Genomic DNA, 19,103 nt, shown 5'->3' with positions numbered 1-19,103 from the left:
TATAGAAATTAGGTTTATAGCCATACCATAATTCATAAGGTGTTTAATATGTACTTTTCTTTAGTTGAACTTGGTTCAAAGTATGAACTGTTGTGCTTATTGCTTCCTTCTAGTTTTTGGTTGTAACATTTTTCGATATCATCAGTGTTCTTACACAATCCATCATGGATCTATTTCTTCTTTCTATTATGTCATTTTGTTGAGGTGTGCTAGGTGTAGATATCTATCTTTCTATTTCTCTTTCATTGTAGAACTCATTGAATTCATTAGAGATGAATTATCCTTCTTTATTTGATCTTAAGTAGTTTAAATTCTTACTTGTTTCTTTCTCAACTATAACTAGATACCACTTGAATTTTTGAAGAGCTTTACATTTATCCTTCAAGTACATTATTGTTATCATCCTAGAATAATGATCAACAAAAAAAATGAAGAATTTTTCTTTAGTGTAGCTCTTTATACCTATTGGTCCAAAAAGATCTGTATGAACTAGTTCTAGGACTACATCATTATTGAAATTCTTATTTTTGAAGCTATTTTTACCCATCTTTCGAATCTAACATTATTTGCAAATTACCATTTTAGGTTTCTTCAGATTTGGAATACCTCTTACTCTTTTGTTTTTTCTTATAGTAACCAAATTATCGAAGTTTACTTGACACATCCTTTTATTCCATAACCAACTTTCCTCTACATGTGCCATGAAGCATTAACTATTAGAGAGATCAAGATAGATTAGCTTTTGTCTAATTTCTAGATCCAAATAGGTTTCCTTCACCATCCAAAATCCTGGCCTTCCATTTCATGAATTCTAACTTAAATCCAATGGTGTTCAGTTCTACCACACTTAGAAGATTGTGTCTCAGTCCTTCAACCCAGTAGGAGTTATCACATCGAATTCCATCAATCAATGCAATGTAGCCTTTTCCCTTTACATAACATGGTTCATTGTTTCCAAATTTAACACTTCCACCATCATAGTGCTCCAAGTGTTTCAAACTTCATTTGATCACCAATCATATGATGGGAACAACCACTATCTATTATCCATGTGTCATTCTTACTAACATGAGAGCTAAGTGGCATCTTTTCATTATCCTTATCATCTAATTTATCTTAAATAGTAATATAAAAATATTTCTTACCTTTGGCTTTGTAGTCTTTATAGCTTTTGAAGTCTTTCTTGCTTTGAACTTTCTATAATTTATATCATTTTTACTTTCCTTGTTTGGACACCTTGCAACAATATGACCAACTTCTTTACAAGAAAAAATAATTAATGGAATTTTGCCTTTTGGTAACCTCCTTGCACGTAGGGCTTCAATGGCTTCAAGATCATCATTAGATTCTTCATCTTTAGATTGCTTTGAGATCCAAGAAGATAGTTATCAAAGTTATACAACTCAAAAGTTGTTAACCTTCACATGAGTGCATCCAAAGTTATATCACTTTTGGTATCACATCTCATCTCTTGAGTAGTTGAAACTATAACTACATAAATAGGAAGAAGACTTCTTAATACCTTGCTGACGACCATTTCATCTTCTATTTTTGCTCTTGAGGCTTTGATTTCACCCACACTTTCTTTGATTCTCTCATTGTATTTTGTAATTTTTTCATTTTCCCTCATCTTCATTTGATCAAATTGACCACTTAAACTTTCTTCTCTAGCTCTCCTCACATTTTCATCTCCTCCATAGATCTTTTTTAGCTTGTTCTACATTTCATGAGTTGTAGGATAATCTTTGACTTCATCAAATTCAGCATAATTTAGAATAGAAGAAATGTCAATCATCATTGAGTTGTGATTCTTTTTATCTACTATCTGATCCATATTCAAAGGATTAGGAGGTGACACATATTGGTTCTCTAGGAATTTTAGGCATGCATTTCCACTGATTTCCAAATGCAACCTCATAAATTCCTTCCATGCTTTGAAGTTATCTCTATTCAACTTGGGAATCTCTCTTTTGTAAGACATCTTGATCTTTAGCTTAGGTCTGAAACCTTTTTTACAAACACCAACATATCTGATACCAATTGTTGAAAATATAAGAGGAGTAATTGAGAGGGGAGGAGAGAATCAATTACCACTAAAATAAATTCCAAATCCCTTAGATGTCAATAAAAACTTCCTTTAAACTCATAGCTCAGTTAGAACTAGATATTCACTATAACTTGGTTAACAAAGAAATATAGTAGATTAATATGTATTAATATTTAGTAACTTAGTTGTAGAAAGATAAAGCATTAAGAAAATAGCATGAACACATGAGACACTAAGATTTAACATGAAAACACAATTTGGGAAAACCACTGTACAACTAGTTACAAGTTTTCACTCTTCTAAAGTGAGCCCTATTAGGAGCTAACTGTATTAAAGGTTACAAGACACATTATTAGGTGTGAGCCTATTAAAAGATTTAAATCACCATATTAGGAGTGGCCTTGTTAGAGATCTAAAGACAATTCAATTTAGAAATGACACTTGGTTAGAGGATTTAAACAATGACTATTAAGTCAACTCTCTTAATAGATTTCTAAACTACTACAATTGTTAGACAGTAACAATGATGGACCTGAATTATGAAGAAAATGGATTGTAGATTTAGATCAATATTTTGGATTATCCTCTAGATCCTCCTTGATCAAAATACCTTTACATCTCCTTGGATACTCTGCTCTTAATTAGATATCCTTCTATTTTTGCATCTTATCTTCTTCACCACTTTCTCATTATTCAATCCACATCTTGACCTTTCATATATATGAAATCTAATGTTAATTTTTCTTGAATACCCTTTCAAACAAAGAAATAAAATCCACTAATCTTGCTTGCATACACCAGCAAATGGATAAAACTAACTTGTTGAAGGTCTGGTAAAATTGGGTCTCTCAGTCACCATTGATTTCCTTAGTAACTGACCTGATTCATTTTACACTAAACTCCTTTGGTAACCAACCTAACTTAGTCTACATATGAATCCTTAAACTTCTCTTCTTCTAAATTTTTTCTAAGAAAATATTGGAGTCTCCTGAACTTGTTACCAACTAGCAATCCTCAGTAAGAGTATAACATTTGTGTAACATTAATGACAATATACAATTGAATAATTGTTATCAACATAAAATCTTTTCACAAAATACCTTACTTGGTAATAAGAGTAATACTTACTTATTTCCTCAAATTTAATAATTTCTTGTTGTGATTCCTTGCTTTGGTTTCTAAAATCACCTTTAGTCTTCTCTTGAATTTTTTAGTTTCTAGGTAAGAAAAATAATTGTTTAGATTTGATATATAACTTTGATCTTTCAATTTAGGTTTTAAATAAATGTCTTGATATTTAGATAGTGTATGATAATTATGCTTGACCTTGACTTTAGTTTGATTGACATTATGCACTTGGTCACAACCAATTCACTCGGTCAATATGTGATCCTTCTTGATCACTCAGTCTATATTGCAAGAGTCTATCAATATAGAGTATACCATTTATGCTTGTTACTTACCGAATTTTCATTTCTAATATTTTTCATGCATCTCTAATTATGAAAATATATCTTTTCAACACTTTAATGCTAGGAACTGATGTAAAATATAGCGTTTAAGTATATAGTTCTTGCATACATATTTACTTTTGGTGAGATGAGGTATGATGACCAGATCCATTACATTGTGGGATCATAGTGTCTTCTACTCTATTTTTATCAGCTCTTACTATCTCTATCCATGTCTTCTTCTTTTATGGTTTTTCATTTACATTTATTGATTTTGATGCAGGTGTCCTAGTTTTGCAATTCTTACTGATGTCTCCCACTTTAAGAGAACTAAAACATACAATCGTATCATTTAGACATTTCCTATAGTTTCCTCTGAAATGTGTCATGAAGTAATTCTCTGGGATGTGTCCATATTCTCCATAATAGTGACAATTATACCATCTGTTCTAATCCCAATCATAGCAATTTCCTTCCTTTATTGCATGAGTTTTTTTTCTAGGTGACCATTTTGATTTCTTCTTAAATCTAAACACATAAGCCTTATTTCCATACTTTAGACGATTATAACAGTGACCTTGGAATCTAGATACCTTTCTAGTTGAACCAATGTTCTTTGTTCAGCATTCATGAGCTTGATGTCCTACTTTCTTGCATTTAGAAAAAAAAAATATTTGGCTTAGGTTTAGGAGTTTTCTTCCCATTTCTCCTTCTAAAAATGTTAGTTGTGTGTCCAATCTTCTACAACAATAGCATGTATGTTTACCTTTTGATTTGGCACTCGTTTATTCTCCACTTTTGGATGATTCTCCCTCTTTAGTAGTTGAAGATTGCTTGTATCCAAGTCCATATGTTTCTTTTCCTCTTGGTGACTTCATCATGTCTTCAAAATGTTTTAATGCTTCATTTGATTTGTTCAACCTTTCCATAAGTTCCTTTTCATACTTTAACTCATTCTTTAGTTGCTTATTTTGTACCTTTAGATTTGTGATCTCCAAAGCTTTTATGTTTGCTTCCTGATTTGTAATTACTAATTGATTTACCATATCAAGTTGATTATTTTTAAGCTTTTGTACTTTAAATGATAATTCTTCAAGTCTATTAGATATCTACCTTTTGTCTCCTTAACCCATGATCTTATCTTCTATTGCTTTCGTATTTGGTTCAACAACTTCGTGTAGTGTGACAAATTGGATTTCTTGTTCTATCTTTAGATCATTTACTTCCTTTACTAAGGCATTGTGTTGGATACAATTAACTAATTGTGTATTGTCTTTGATGTTATACAAATTTCAAATCATTATCAGTTAGTATATGTCGATCTCACTCAGGTAGTAAAGATAGTTTTCTATGTCTACCGAACATTCCTATGGTTGCCTAGTATAGAAGGAAGTATCTACCAAGTTCACTCACATCTTGAAGGAAAGTCTACAAAAGATGAGTGTTAAGTGAGATCACTAGGGTAATGAATAAAAGTTGGATGGAACAAATGTTAACTAAGCTCACTCGATTACCAAAAGATCTTCGTGAGTTTTCAATGTTAACCGAGCTTGTGTTGGTTAACAACAGAAATTGTCTCTAAGTTAATGTCTACCAAGATGGGTTAGCTAATGATGGTTTCTCTTGTTTTTGGCATATTAAGCTTAATTGATTTATCTATTGGTCCTAGCTGATTAAGGTGATGAATATTAATTTTTCTAAGTTGTATATGAGCCAACTTGACAATATAAAAGGTATAAGTATAAGGTCAAGTTTTGAATTTGAAAGTGTGTAAGTATGTGAATGCATGGATGATTTTGAAGACTTAATGATGCATTAAGGAATTGAGTTTGAAGGATAAGTGAAATATCTTTGTGGAGTAGAAAAGCTATGTTTGATTAGGAAGGATCAAGTACAAGCCAAAATAGAGATCTATAATCAGCAATTTAGCTGCATTCAAATCAAGTCATCTCATTATTACTCTCTAACCATTGTAGTAGTGTTCTAAATCTCTTAATAGAATTAGCTTAATAGATATTTGTAAATCCTATAACAAGGTGGTAGTTCTATTGAATTATCTTATGACCTCTAACAAGGCCACTACTAATAGGGTGATTAAATCCTTTAATAGAGTCACACCTAATAGTGTGTTTTGTAACCTTTAATAGGGTTGGCTCCTAATAGGGCTCACTTCGTAAGAGTGAAAATAGTAACTAATTAAAATTGGTAGTTTTTTCCAAATTTGGTTTCAACGTTAAATCCTAGTCTCGAATGTGTTCATGCTATTTTCTTTCATGTGTTTGCAACTAAATTAAAGTAAGGTTAATCATAGATAACATTTAAATTTTTTCTTAATCAGTACTTACCAACTTACAACATTTTATGTGTCTTTACCGAGCATTACCCGTATTCAATTTTTGTATTTTATTTTGTACTAACATCTAAGAAATATAGAATTTATTTTAGTAGTAACTTATTCACCCCTCCCCTCTAAATTACTCCTCTTATATTTACAACAATTGGTATCAGAGCTTTTGGTGCTTGTAGAGAAGTTTTCAAGGACCTAGGCTAAAGATCATGATGTCTTATAGAAGAGAGATTCTCAATAGAGACAATTTTGTAGCATGTAAAGGATTTATGTGGTTAAATTTGGCTACTATCAGTGATTTAGGGTTCAAATATCTTGATACTAAATATAATACTTCAACTAGAACATAATCAATTGAAGATATTTCTGAAAAGAAGAATCATAATATCATGATGATTGATATTGCATCTGCTCTTATTTATGCTAAATTTGATGAACTTAAAGACTATAAAATAGCTCATGAGATGTGGACCAAACTAAAAGACATATATGGAGGACATGAAAATTTAAGAAGAGCTAAGGATAAAAGTCTTTGAGGTCATTTTGATCAAATGAAAATGAGAGAAGATGAGAACATTGTAAAATATGTGGAAAGAATCAAAGCATCTAGAGGAGACATTGAAGAGAAAATAGTTGTAAGAAAGGTACTTAGAACTCTTCTTCCTATTTATGAAATAAGAGTGTCTATTATTCAAGAGATGAGATGTAATCCAAATAATAAAATATCTTTTGATGCTCTAGCTAGAAGATTGACAACTTTTGAGTTAGACAACTTTGATAACTATGTTCCTAGTTTAAAGGCTATTGAGTCTACTTTTAAAGATAAACTCTCACTCAAGGAAAAGGGTTAGAAATCAAAGTCTAGTCAATTAGGAAGTAAAAAAAAATTTAAAAAAGAAAAGTTCAGATAGTGATCTTGAAGTTGTTGAAGACCTACTTGCAAGAAAGTATTCCAAAGGGAGAGGAAAGTACAAAGGTAAAGTTCCTCTGATATGTTTCTCTTGTGAAAAAATTGGTCACATTGTTGCAAGGCATCCAAACAAAGAAATCAAAGAAGAAAAGAAAAGAAATAAGCACAAAGGCAAGAAGGATTCTAAGAACTGCAATAACTACAAGGAAAAAGGTAATAAATCTTGTTTTATAGTAAAAGATTTTCATAACAATGAAGATGAAATGGTATATATTGTTATATAAGATGAATCTAATGATGAAGGAGATTAGATGGCACTTATCTCTCATGTTATCAAAAATGATATATAGATTATTCACAATGGCTATTCACATCATATGACTAGAGATAAAACAAAATTTGAGCACGCAGAATATTATGATGGGGGTAGTGTGAGATTTGGAAACAATGAAGCTTGTAACATAAAAGGAAAAGGATGTATTTCATTAACTAAAGAACTTGTGTGTGAAAATTCCTATTGTGTTGAAGGACTAAAGAATAATCTACTAAGTGTGGCACAGTTGAATAACATTGGATTCAAGGTAGAATTCATGAATGACAGGCCAAACTACTGGATGGAAAAGGAAATTTGGTTGGATCTAGAAAGCAAACCAAAGGTAATCTATTTTATCTTGATCTCAGTGAATGTTCATGTTTTGTTGCTCAAATAGAGGAAAGCTGGTTATGGCACAAAATACTATGTAATGTAAACTTTGATAATTTGGCTAAGATAAACAAACATAAAAGAGTAAGAGGTATTCCTAGTTTGAAGAGGCCTGATATGGGTTTATGCAAGAATTGCCAAATTGGTAAGATGGGAAAGACTAGTTTCAAAAGAAAAAACTATCAGTCAAAAGAAGTCCTAGAGATTGTTCATACAGACTTATGTGGACCTATTGGAATAGAAAAAAGAAATTGGAAAGAGATTTAAATGTTCAAGATAAGATAGAGGTGGTGAATTCATCTACAATGAATTCAATAATTTTTGCATTAAAAAAGGAATTAAAAGACAATTATTGGCCCCTAGTACACCACATTAGAAATGTATAGTTGAAAGACGAAACAAAACCATCATGGATTGTGCAAGAACCCTAATAATTGAAAAGAATGTTGCTATCAAATATTGGAAGGAAGCTGTCAACACTACAATTCATATCTTGAATAGAGTATAATTGAAAAACGATTCAACAAAACTCCTTATCAACTATGGTATGGCTACATGTTGTTTAGTGTTGAGCCTAATTAGTCCCCAAGTGAGAGATTTTTAGATTCTGGTAACTGATCAGGAAAATATTGTACATACTTCATAAGTTTTTTGGGCTCTATTTTATCAAGATTTTGGATTGACATGTAATTATTAATTACAACCCTAAAGTGGTAAAAATATTTGTATAAAAGATCTTAGGGTTAGGGATTGTTATATATTTGTGATGCAAAATTGGTTCTTGTGGCAGTATTGAGCTATAATGGGTTACAAATTCTGATTACTTTATAATCATTGGATCATTAATAATATCAGACTTTTTGTTTGGTGGATGTAGGCTAGGGATTGGGTGAACCACATTAAATTCTGGTGTCTTGTGTTCTTTTCTGTGTGATCTATTATTTTTATTTATTGATTATATTTGCATGTAATTGTTATTTTTTTCTATGGTTTAATCTTAACAAGTTGTATTAGAGCCTAGTTGTTTTTCAATTATCCTCTATAGGAAAGTCTCACGATTAAGTGGGAGTCTCATGATTGGGTGGGAATAATGGTAGATGAAGGTAAGGCTTGATAGGTTTAATGGGTAGAACTTCTAGTTATGAAAGATGCAAATGGAAGACTATATTTATTAGAAGGATTTATGGAAGCCATTAGAAGGAAAATCCAAGAATCAAGGATCTATGTCAAATGATGAATGGGATCTTTTGGACAAAAAGGCACTTGGAAGCATTTGATTATACCTAGCACCATAGGTGAAATTTTAATATTACAAAAGCCAAGTGGTATCTAGCAAGAATAGAAAAAAGAAACTGGAAAGAGATTTAAATGTTCAAGATAAGATAGAGGTGGTGAATTCATCTACAATGAATTCAATAATTTTTGCATTAAAAGAGGAATTAAAAGACAATTATTGGCCCCTAGTACACTACATTAGAAATGTATAGTTGAAAGACGAAACAAAACCATCATGTATTGTGCAAGAACCCTAATAATTGAAAAGAATGTTGCTATCAAATACTGGAAGGAAGCTGTCAACACTACAATTCATATCTTGAATAGAGTATAATTGAAAAATGATTCAACAAAACTCCCTATCAACTATGGTATGGCTACATGTTGTTTAGTGTTGAGCCTAATTAGTCCCCAAGTGAGAGATTTTTAGATTGTGGTAACTGATCAGGAAAATATTGTACATACTTCATAAGTTTTTTGGGCTCTATTTTATCAAGATTTTGGGTTGACATGTAATTATTAATTACAACCCTAAAGTGGTAAAAATATTTGTATAAAATATCTTAGGGTTAGGGATTGTTATATAGTTGTGATGCAAAATTGGTTCTTGTGGCGGTATTGAGCTATAATGGGTTACAAATTCTGATTAGTTTATAATCACTGGATCATTAATAATATCAGACTTTTTTGTTTGGTGGATGTAGGCTAGGGATTGGGTGAACCACATTAAATTCTGGTGTCTTGTGTTCTTTTCTATGTGATCTATTATTTTTATTTATTGGTTATATTTGCATGTAATTGTTATTTTTTTCCATGCTTTAATCTTAACAAGTTGTATTAGAGCCTAGTTGTTTTTCAATTATCCTCTATAGGAAAGTCTCACGATTAAGTGGGAGTCTCATGATTAGGTGAGAATAATGGTAGATGAAGGTAAGGCTTGATAGGTTTAATGGGCAGAACTTCTAGTTATGAAAGATGCAAATGGAAGACTATATTTATCAAAAGGATTTATGGAAGCCATTAGAAGGAAAATCCAAGAATCAAGGATCTATGTCAAATGATGAATGGGATCTTTTGGACAAAAAGGCACTTGGAAGCATTTGATTATACCTAGCACCATCGGTGAAATTTTAATATTTCAAAAGCAAAGACAATAGAAGAGTTGATGAAACCCCTAGGGACACTATATGAAAAGCCCTCCACTTCAAACCAGGTATTTCTCATGAAGTGTTTATTTAATATGAAAATTGTAGAAGGTAGATCTATTGTAGATCATTTAAATGAGTTTAATACTATTACTAGTTAGTTATCTTCTGTGGTTATCAATTATGAGATGGAAATTAGGGCTCTCTTGATTTTGTGTTCTTTGCCTATAAGCTGGAATCGCTTGGTAATGGCTATGAGTAATTATGTTCCTAGATCTAGTATGCTAAAATATGATGATGTGATTGGTGTTATTTTGAGTAAGAAAACTCATAGGAAATCCTCAGGTGGATCTACACTAGGAAGTACTTTGAATGTACAAAGTAGGGGTAGAACGACTAAGAGAGAAAGTAATTCCAGAAATCATGGGAGATCAAGAGGAAAGTCAAAGGGGAGAAGGTCTCAATTGAGAGGACCAAATGATTGGTGGTACTATGGGAAACTAGGTCATAAAAATAAAGATTGTTGGAATCGAAAGAAAAATGAAGGAGATAAACTAGATGGAGACAAGGAGGAAAATGTGGTAACTAACAAATCCGAAGAGGATGCTTTGCTTCTATCTTTAGAAAGTGTTGATGATTCATGAGTTTTAGATTCTAGTGCTTCATTTCATGCTACACCTCATAGAGGTTATTTCATTGATTATGTCCAAGGGGATTTTGGACTTGTTTATTTTGGGGATAATGGACCTTGTTAGATTGTTGGGAAGGGAAAAATTAAGATTAAGTTGCAGAATGGGAATCATTGGTTACTACATGAGGTAAGACATGTTCCAAGGTTGAGTAGAAATTTAATTTTAGTAGGGCAACTTGGTGATGAGGATTGTGTAGTTACTTTTAATGTTAAAAATTGGAAGGTTTGAAGAGGTTTCCTTTTAGTAGAAAAAGGTGTGAAAGTAGAAACTTTATATCTTTGTACATGTCATATTTTTCCTTCTACTTTAATTATTTCAAAGAAAAATAAATATTCAGGAACAATTGTTGTAGTTGAATAGGGAGAACAAATAGCTATTGTAGATTCTAAAAGAGCATTGTGGCACAATAGACTTGGGCACATGAGTGAGAAAGTTATGACAGTACTTTATTCATATAAATTTTTACTAGGTCTATAATATATTAATGTTGATTTCTATGAATGTCGCATGTACGGAAAAAAAAAGAGAGTGAGTTTTGTAAAAACTGGAAAGGAAAGCAAAAAGGATAAATTAGAGCTTGTGCATACAGATTATGGGGACCATCTTAGGTTTCTTCCCTTGGTGGCTCTCATTATTATGTTACATTTATTGATGATGCAACTAGAAAAGCATGGGTTTATTTTCTTAGACAAAAATATGATGTATTTCAAACTTTTAAGAAATGGAAATGCTTGGTTGAAAATGAGACTGGTAAAAAATTAAAATATCTCAAATCTGATAATGGTGGTGAGTATTGTAGTTGTGAATTTGAAGATTATTTCTCCAGTAATGATATTCATAGACAAAAAATTGATCTAAGGACTCCACAAGAAAATGGAGTGGCTAAATGCATGAATAGGACTATAATGGTGCATGCAAGGAGCATGAGGTTGCATGCTGGGTTGCCCTTACACATGTGGGAAGAGGTTGTCAATACTACTACATATTTTATTAGTATAGGTCCCTCTACTCCTTTGGGCTATGGTATTCTAGAGGAAGCATGTATTGGTAAGAAGGTGAGTTACTCTTTTCTCAAAACCTTTGGCTCTGAAGCATTTACTCACATAGATTCTGAAAACATAATCAAGCTAGAAGCCAAGTCAAAGAAATGTGTATTTGTTGGATATGGAATTAAAGAATTTGGTTATAGGCTTTGGGATTTTCAAAATCATCAAATTTTAAGAATTAGGGATGTCATATTCAATGAGAAAGTGTTGTACAAAGATCTGTTGCAACAACATGAGAAGAAAGAAAATGATTATGTAGTGGTGGATGATACTCCACAAGTTGACGTTTTAGCCATTCCTCATGATGTGCAACAACTAAAACAACAAATACCACACAAACTAGTGAATTTTAGATAGTCAACAAGGCCAATTGGACCTCTAGAAACATTCGCTCCCTCTTTGTATTCAATTTACTTACTAATGCTGGTGAACTTGAATGTTATGATGAAGTTGTGCAGGTGGATACTAAGATTCAGTGAGAGTCTACAATGAAAGATGAAATGGATTCTTTACTGAAGAATAAGACATGGGATTTATGAAAGTTTCTTGTAGGTAAAAGAGATTTATATAATAAGTGGATTTATAAGTTGAAAGAAGAGGAAGGAGGTAAGAAAATATTTAAAGCAAGATTAGTTGTGAAAGGATTTGCGCAAAAAAAAGGCATTGATTTTGATGAGATATTTTCTCATGTTGTTAAGATGACTTCTAACTATACTATTTTAAGTCTTGTGGCTACTAAAGATTTGCATTTAGAGTAGCTTTATGTTATAATAGCCTTCCTTCATGGTGATTTGGATGAAGAGATATATATGGCTCAAACGCAAGGATTTTTAGTCAAAGGTAATGAAACCTTAGTGTGCAAATTGAAGAAAAGTTTATATGGCTTGAAGCAAGCACCTCAGTAATGGTATCTAAAATTTGATAGTTTTATGCATGAGCGTGGATACAATAGGTGTCATTCAGATCATTGTGTTTATTTTAAGAGGTTGGATGATGATAGTTACATTATTTTATGTTTATATGTTGATCATATGCTTGTAGTTGGGTCTAACATGGATCATTTTAAGGGGCCAAAACACCAATTAGCATATGCATTTGCTATGAAGGATTTGGGGGAAGAAAAAAAAATCCTTGGTATGAATATTTGCAAAGATAGGAAGAACAAAACATTGATGCTATCTCAGGCTGATTATGTGGAGAAGGTGTTGTAACATTTCTCTACGAAGAATGCTAAAGCTATCAGCACAAATTTACCTAGTCATTTGAAGTTAACTAAGGAGATGTGTCCAAGGACATAGGAAGAGGAGGATAAGATGTCCAAGGTACCCTATACTTCACCTATAAGAAGCTTGATGTATGCTATAGTATGTACTAGGCTAGATATTGAACATGCAGTGGGAGTCATTAGTAGGTATATGAGTCATCAAAGAATTGAGCATTCGAATGTTGTCAAATGGATTCTCAGATATTTTAGAGGAACATATAATAAGTGTTTCCACTTTGGGGGCTCTACTACTGATTTACAGGGCTATGTTGACTCAAATTTGGTAGGGGATATTGATACTAGGTGGAGTACTATAGGTTAGGTCTTTACTGTTGGTGGGGCAATCGTAAGGTAGATTTCTAGATTACAAAAGGTTAATGCTTTATCCACTATAGAAGTAGAGTATGTAGCTTCTACAGAGGTAGCTAAGGAGATGATATGGCTTCAATTCTTCTTGGAAGAATTGGGACACTCTCAGAAGGATAATTATTTTTTTATAGATAGTCAAAATGCCATTCATCTTACAAAGAATTCAACTCTACATTCAAAGACCAAACACATATAGTTGTGGTACCATTTCATTCGATCAATTTTGGAAGATGGACAATTAAAGCTAGAGAAGATACATACAAATGAAAATCCAATAGAGATATTGACAAAGGTAGTAATAAGGGAGAAGTTGAACTCCTCTTGAGCTTTGGTTGGTCTTCTAGACTGAACATGAATAAAAGAATAGCAGAGTCCAAGGTGGTTTGATCCAGTGGGAGCCTCATGGAGTAGTGGCATAGCTATATGATTAGTCTCCAAGTGGGAGATTGTTAGATTGTGGTGACTAATCAAGAAAGTATTGTACATCATAAATTCTTTGAGTCCTATTTTATCAAGATTTTGGGCCAACATGTAATTATTAATTATAACCCTAAAGTGGTCAAAATACTTGTATAAAAGAGCTTAGGGTTAGGGATTTTTATATAGTTGTGATGAAAAATTGGTTTTTGTGGCTGTATTGAGCTGTAAGGGGTTATAGATTGTAATTGGGTTATAATCACTAGATCGTAATAATATCAGACTTGTTGTTTGGTGGATGTAGCCTAGGGATTGGGTGAACCACATTAAGTCTTGGTGTCTTGTGTTCTTTTCTATGTGATCTATTACTTTGTATTATTGGTTATATTTGCATGTAATTTTTATTTCTATCTATGGTTTAATCCTAATGCTACAAACCTAATATAAGTTACTTGAAAGTGTTTGATAGCAAATATTATATCTTGAAAGAATCTAGAAAAGAAAACTTTGATGTAAAATGTGATGAAAGAATATTTATAGGATACCCCTATAGAAGTAAAGCATACAAATATTTGAATTTTTCTACTCATAAGATAATAGAAAGTGCACATGTTAGAATTGATGAGTTTCTAGAAAAGAGTAAAGAAGAAAGCAACAAAGAGCTAGAAGATTACACAAGATTTTTTTACTATAAACCTAATACCTTTCCAAACCTATCTAAAAGAAAGGAGGATTCATATACTAAGTCTCCAAAATCTCCAATAGTTATTGGGTTTTAGATAGTGCGACTTGAGTCACAATCTGAAGGACTTGAGTCATAGTCAGAGACTACCCAGCTAGTTTAAACCGAGTGTGATGGATCCGATCACAAATAGTAGGACTTGAGCTTGATACTAAAGCTCATGATGAAAATGGTGGAACTCATTCAAAAATTCAAGAACCTATGTTAGCAACATATGCTAGAAGGCATCATGCACCTAATCAGATCATTGGAGAAAAATCTGATGGAACAATGACAAGAAGCAAATTAAAATGTACATGTTTACTTACTAAATTTGAACTTAGAAATGTTAAAGATGCTTTGGAAAATGGAAGTTTGGTTGAAGAAATGAATGAAGAGATAGAATAGATAGAAAAAAAAACACTTGGACTCTTGTTCCTAGACCCAAGGATAAAAATGTATTTGGCACAAAGTGGATGTTCAAAAATAAGTTGAATGAAGATAGAAAAGTTTCAAGAAAGAAGGAAAGAATGGTATGTAAAGGTTATTCTCAAGAAGGTATTGATTATGGTGAGACTTTTTCTCCTATTGCAAGATTAGAAGGTGTTAGAAATTTACTAGCATATGAAGCACATAAAGGATTTAAAGTATATCAAATCGATGTTAAATTTGCATTCTTGAATAGAATTATTGATAAGGAAGTCTACATTAAACAACCATAAGTTTTTGTAGATCCTAGAAAAAGAGACATGGTTTGTAATTTACACAAATCATTATATGGTGACAAGTAAGTTCCTAGAGCTTGGTATGAAAGACTTCATAATTACTTGGTAAATATTGGTTTTCAAAGAACAAATGATAATAGTTGTCTATACATCAAAGAAGGACTAGACAAGAAGATTGTGTTGGCAGAAATATCTGTTGATGATATTCTATTCACAAGAAATAATGACTTATGCAAAGCACTTTTATAAGAAATGAGTAAAGAATTTGAGATGTCCATGTTTGGTGAGATAAAATTCTTTATTGGATTGTAGATACAACAAAAATAAAAATGGTATCTATATCACTCGATCTAAGTATATCAAGAAGATACTAAAGAAGTTTGGAATGGAAGATTCAAGACTAGTTAGAACCCCTATGTCTACTAGACCTAAAATTTCCAAGAATAATGATTCCAAAGAAGTAGATTAGATCACATATAGATCAATGATTGGAAAATTGTAGTATGTAGTACATGCAAGGCCTGATATTGTATATGTGAATATGTGGCCTCTGCTAACACAGACACTTCAACATGGTCATTATATGCGGATTCATCCCAGAATGAACATTGTATTGTTCATCGAAAAATCAGCCGACAAGGTGACCTGTTACCTTCTATCTGAAGGAAATTGCTTGTTAGATATCCTCAGATTTGAGGTTTTAAGCAACTAGACCCTCTACAAACAAAAGATTTGAAAGAGAATGCGACTAATCTATATGAGAATGCAGATTAATCTAGAATGGAGTATGCATGTTTAATCTAAGAACATGTAAAAGAAAGCTATGCTAAAATGTATGCATTTTAAATCTATATGAGAATTAAAATAACAATGAAAATCTTATGAAAATAAGGAGCTCAAATAAATGCACAATCCAGCAGCAATTCGATGCAAATTCCCATTCAACCTTCTTTAAAATGAAGAGATGAGGGTCTCTTAAATAGACTTTCCTAGAATCCATCAACGGTTGAGATTGATTTCAATCAATGGTCAAGATTAAAGGTGAAATTCAGTTATAAAGGAAGATTCCCAAATTAAAAGAAGTTAACTTATTTAATTTGAGTAGAATAAGGAGTTAACTGATTCAATTTGAGTAGAATAAGGACTTAATTGATTTAACTCATTTTTGATCAATAGTGAACTAAAAATTTCCTTTTTTGAACTGAAGAGAGATTTTGGTGAGATATTTAATTTAATAAAATGAGATATGCTCTCATAATTACCTTTTCTATTTAATTAAATAATCCTTTAATTAATTAGAGACACTTTTCTTATTAAATTAAATAACTTCATTTAATTAATTAGGAATGGCTTCCCATATAATTAAATAACTTTGTTTAATTAATTAGAAGAAAGTACTCCATTTAATTAAATAATTTCATTTAATTAATTAGAAATACCTTTTCCATTTACTTAAATAATTACATTTAATTAATCAAGATAGGCGTATTTATTAAATTAAATAATAATTAAATCAAGTAGGTTTAATGTGACTAATATGAGTACGTACTATAAGAATTAAATAATAAACATGATGAATGCAGATTAGGGTTTTCTGCATTTGACAATTAAGTCAAGAAGCGAGTAGTCAAATAAAAATTTTCCTAATGGAATAGGACTTTAGGACTAATCAGAAATAGACTAGAATTGGTTGAGATTGCAATGAGCCAATTTTGGGGTATTACATTTTTCCCCTCTCTGAATGAATGAGTGAGCAGCACGTTCAATTCAAAGATAATCAGAAAGCATGATGCGAACATGAGATTGGTTCTGAAGTTGATTACACGGAGACCAATTGATAAGCTTTTAAGGACTATCTCTAGAACAAAGCTTAATCCCAAGGAATCCAAGCTGAATACCTAGATACCTAAGATTGGTACATTTAAAGGACTATCTCTAGAACCAAGCATAATCTTTAAGGATCCAGACAGAATGTCTAGATACCTGAATTTGATAAGCATTTAGAAGATTATCTCCAGAATAGAGTTCAATCTTCAAGGATCCAGATAGAACGTCTAGATACTTGAAATTGATAAGCATTTAGAAGATTATCTCTAGAACGGAATTTAATCTTCAAGCATCCAAATAGAATGTCTAGATACCTGAAATTGATAAGCATTTAGAAGATTATCTCCAGAATGGAGTTTAATCTTCAAGGATCTAGATAGAACACCTAGATACCTAAAAAAGATAACAAGGTCCAGTCATGAGTCGTAGAATCATCCCCAAAATGAGGCTTTATCCTCAGGAGTCAGTGTTTAAACTATCCCAATACCTGTCCATCAAACTCTGAGAAGAGCTATTATAAGGTTGATCAATTGATGAAAAGAAAAGATAGATAGAAAAGATGCCAAATAGAAGGGAACAAGATGCCCCGAGTGATGAAATGCCCCAAGTGATAAGGACATAAGATGGGAACCAGATGCCCCAAGAAATAGGTATTTAATGATGTTTAATAATCTTGCCCCCTCGGGAGTGAAATCGAAAGATGACACACCAGAAATATGATTTGAAGTAGCATATCATGAGATATAAGAAAAATGTGAGATTCAGTAGAATATAGAAGAGACAAGAACGATCGAAAGAAGTTTTGATTTGAAATGACTACGAAGTCACAAAGACCAAGTTTGACCAAATGTTGACCAAATTTAGCCATAGTTAACTTGAGTTGACTATTTTCAAAATGAATTTTGAAAATATGGAGAATGTAAAGTTGAAAAGATTTCAAGAATCACAAAGTATTAGAAAGATTTGGGCTGTACAAGCATTCGATCGCGTCGCTCCCCAAAATTTTAAAATGCATTTTTGAGGCTCTTAGGTTGTCAGATTTCAAATTTGATCCCAAAAATGGATCCAGAATGGTCCAACTAGCCAGGGGTTTTATTTTAATGCAAATCCAAGCACTTTGAAAAAATTGGTCAACAGCTATATAAGGGCCCGAGGGGTCATTTTCAATTCATTTTGTGCTTTTGTCTTGTAGCAATTTTGAGCTCTGATAGAGACATGGTAGTGAATGTGAGATATCATCGTTTTGAGTGCTCTAGATGACACAGTCGGCTAGTAGACTATGGACCACCGGTGAGTCATCAATTTTTGATCTTTTTACTTTTGTTTTCACGCATTTTGAGGTCATTTATTACACATTTTAGCATGCTTTAGGATTGTTTAATTCAATTTTTGTGTGAGGCCAATCTCTTTTCCTGTGAAGATCTTCTTTCTTCACACGAAGAAATAGGGTACACTATTTCTTCACATGTGGCCTGAGGATCTTCGCGCAAGATGAATTAGGTTTCATGCAAAGATTGAGTTTCTTTGTGTGAGGTGATTCGTGTCTCATGTGAGAATGTATTTTCTCACATTGACATCTCTTTTTTCATGCGAGTAGTTATTATTTCACGCTACCATCTCTTTTTCACACGAATACGAGAATCTTCACATGAAGAAAGAATGATTTCGCGTGAGATTTCACAAATTTTGCATGAAATCCCATGACAATTATGCTTACAAATTTGATTTTCGCACTCCAAAATTGCATTTTAATTCATTTTGATTCTTCGTTATGACTTGATAATGATCATTTCATTTATTGTTTCTTTTTGTGCATGCAAGAGGTCTTTGGAGATGTTGTATTCAGATCTCACTTCCCACCATATGGGGAGCTATTACGGAGTCTCGATAATGCTAATTGGGCACACATTGCTTGATTGGGTTTGTCTTCTTTGTGTCGGATTCCAACCGTGATGGTGAATCATGGCCTTCTCACTACCTTGGTAGAGCGTTTCCATTCGAAGACGAACACCTTCCACTTGCCAATGGGTGAGATGACCATCACACCAGAGGATATATGGAGGATTTTGCGGATTCCTTTCCACGACACTCGAGTCATCTATGATACAGTGCCTCGAGTAGGGATAGAGGCATTGTTAGTTGTGTTCGAGAGAGAGTTACCGAG

This window comes from Cupressus sempervirens, chromosome 3, assembly GCF_028749045.1.
Source record: "Cupressus sempervirens isolate cs-2001-9-10 chromosome 3, ASM2874904v1, whole genome shotgun sequence".
Lineage (NCBI taxonomy): Eukaryota > Viridiplantae > Streptophyta > Pinopsida > Cupressales > Cupressaceae > Cupressus > Cupressus sempervirens.
The sequence above is the reverse complement of the archived record's forward strand: the minus strand, read 5'-3'. Positions refer to the sequence as shown.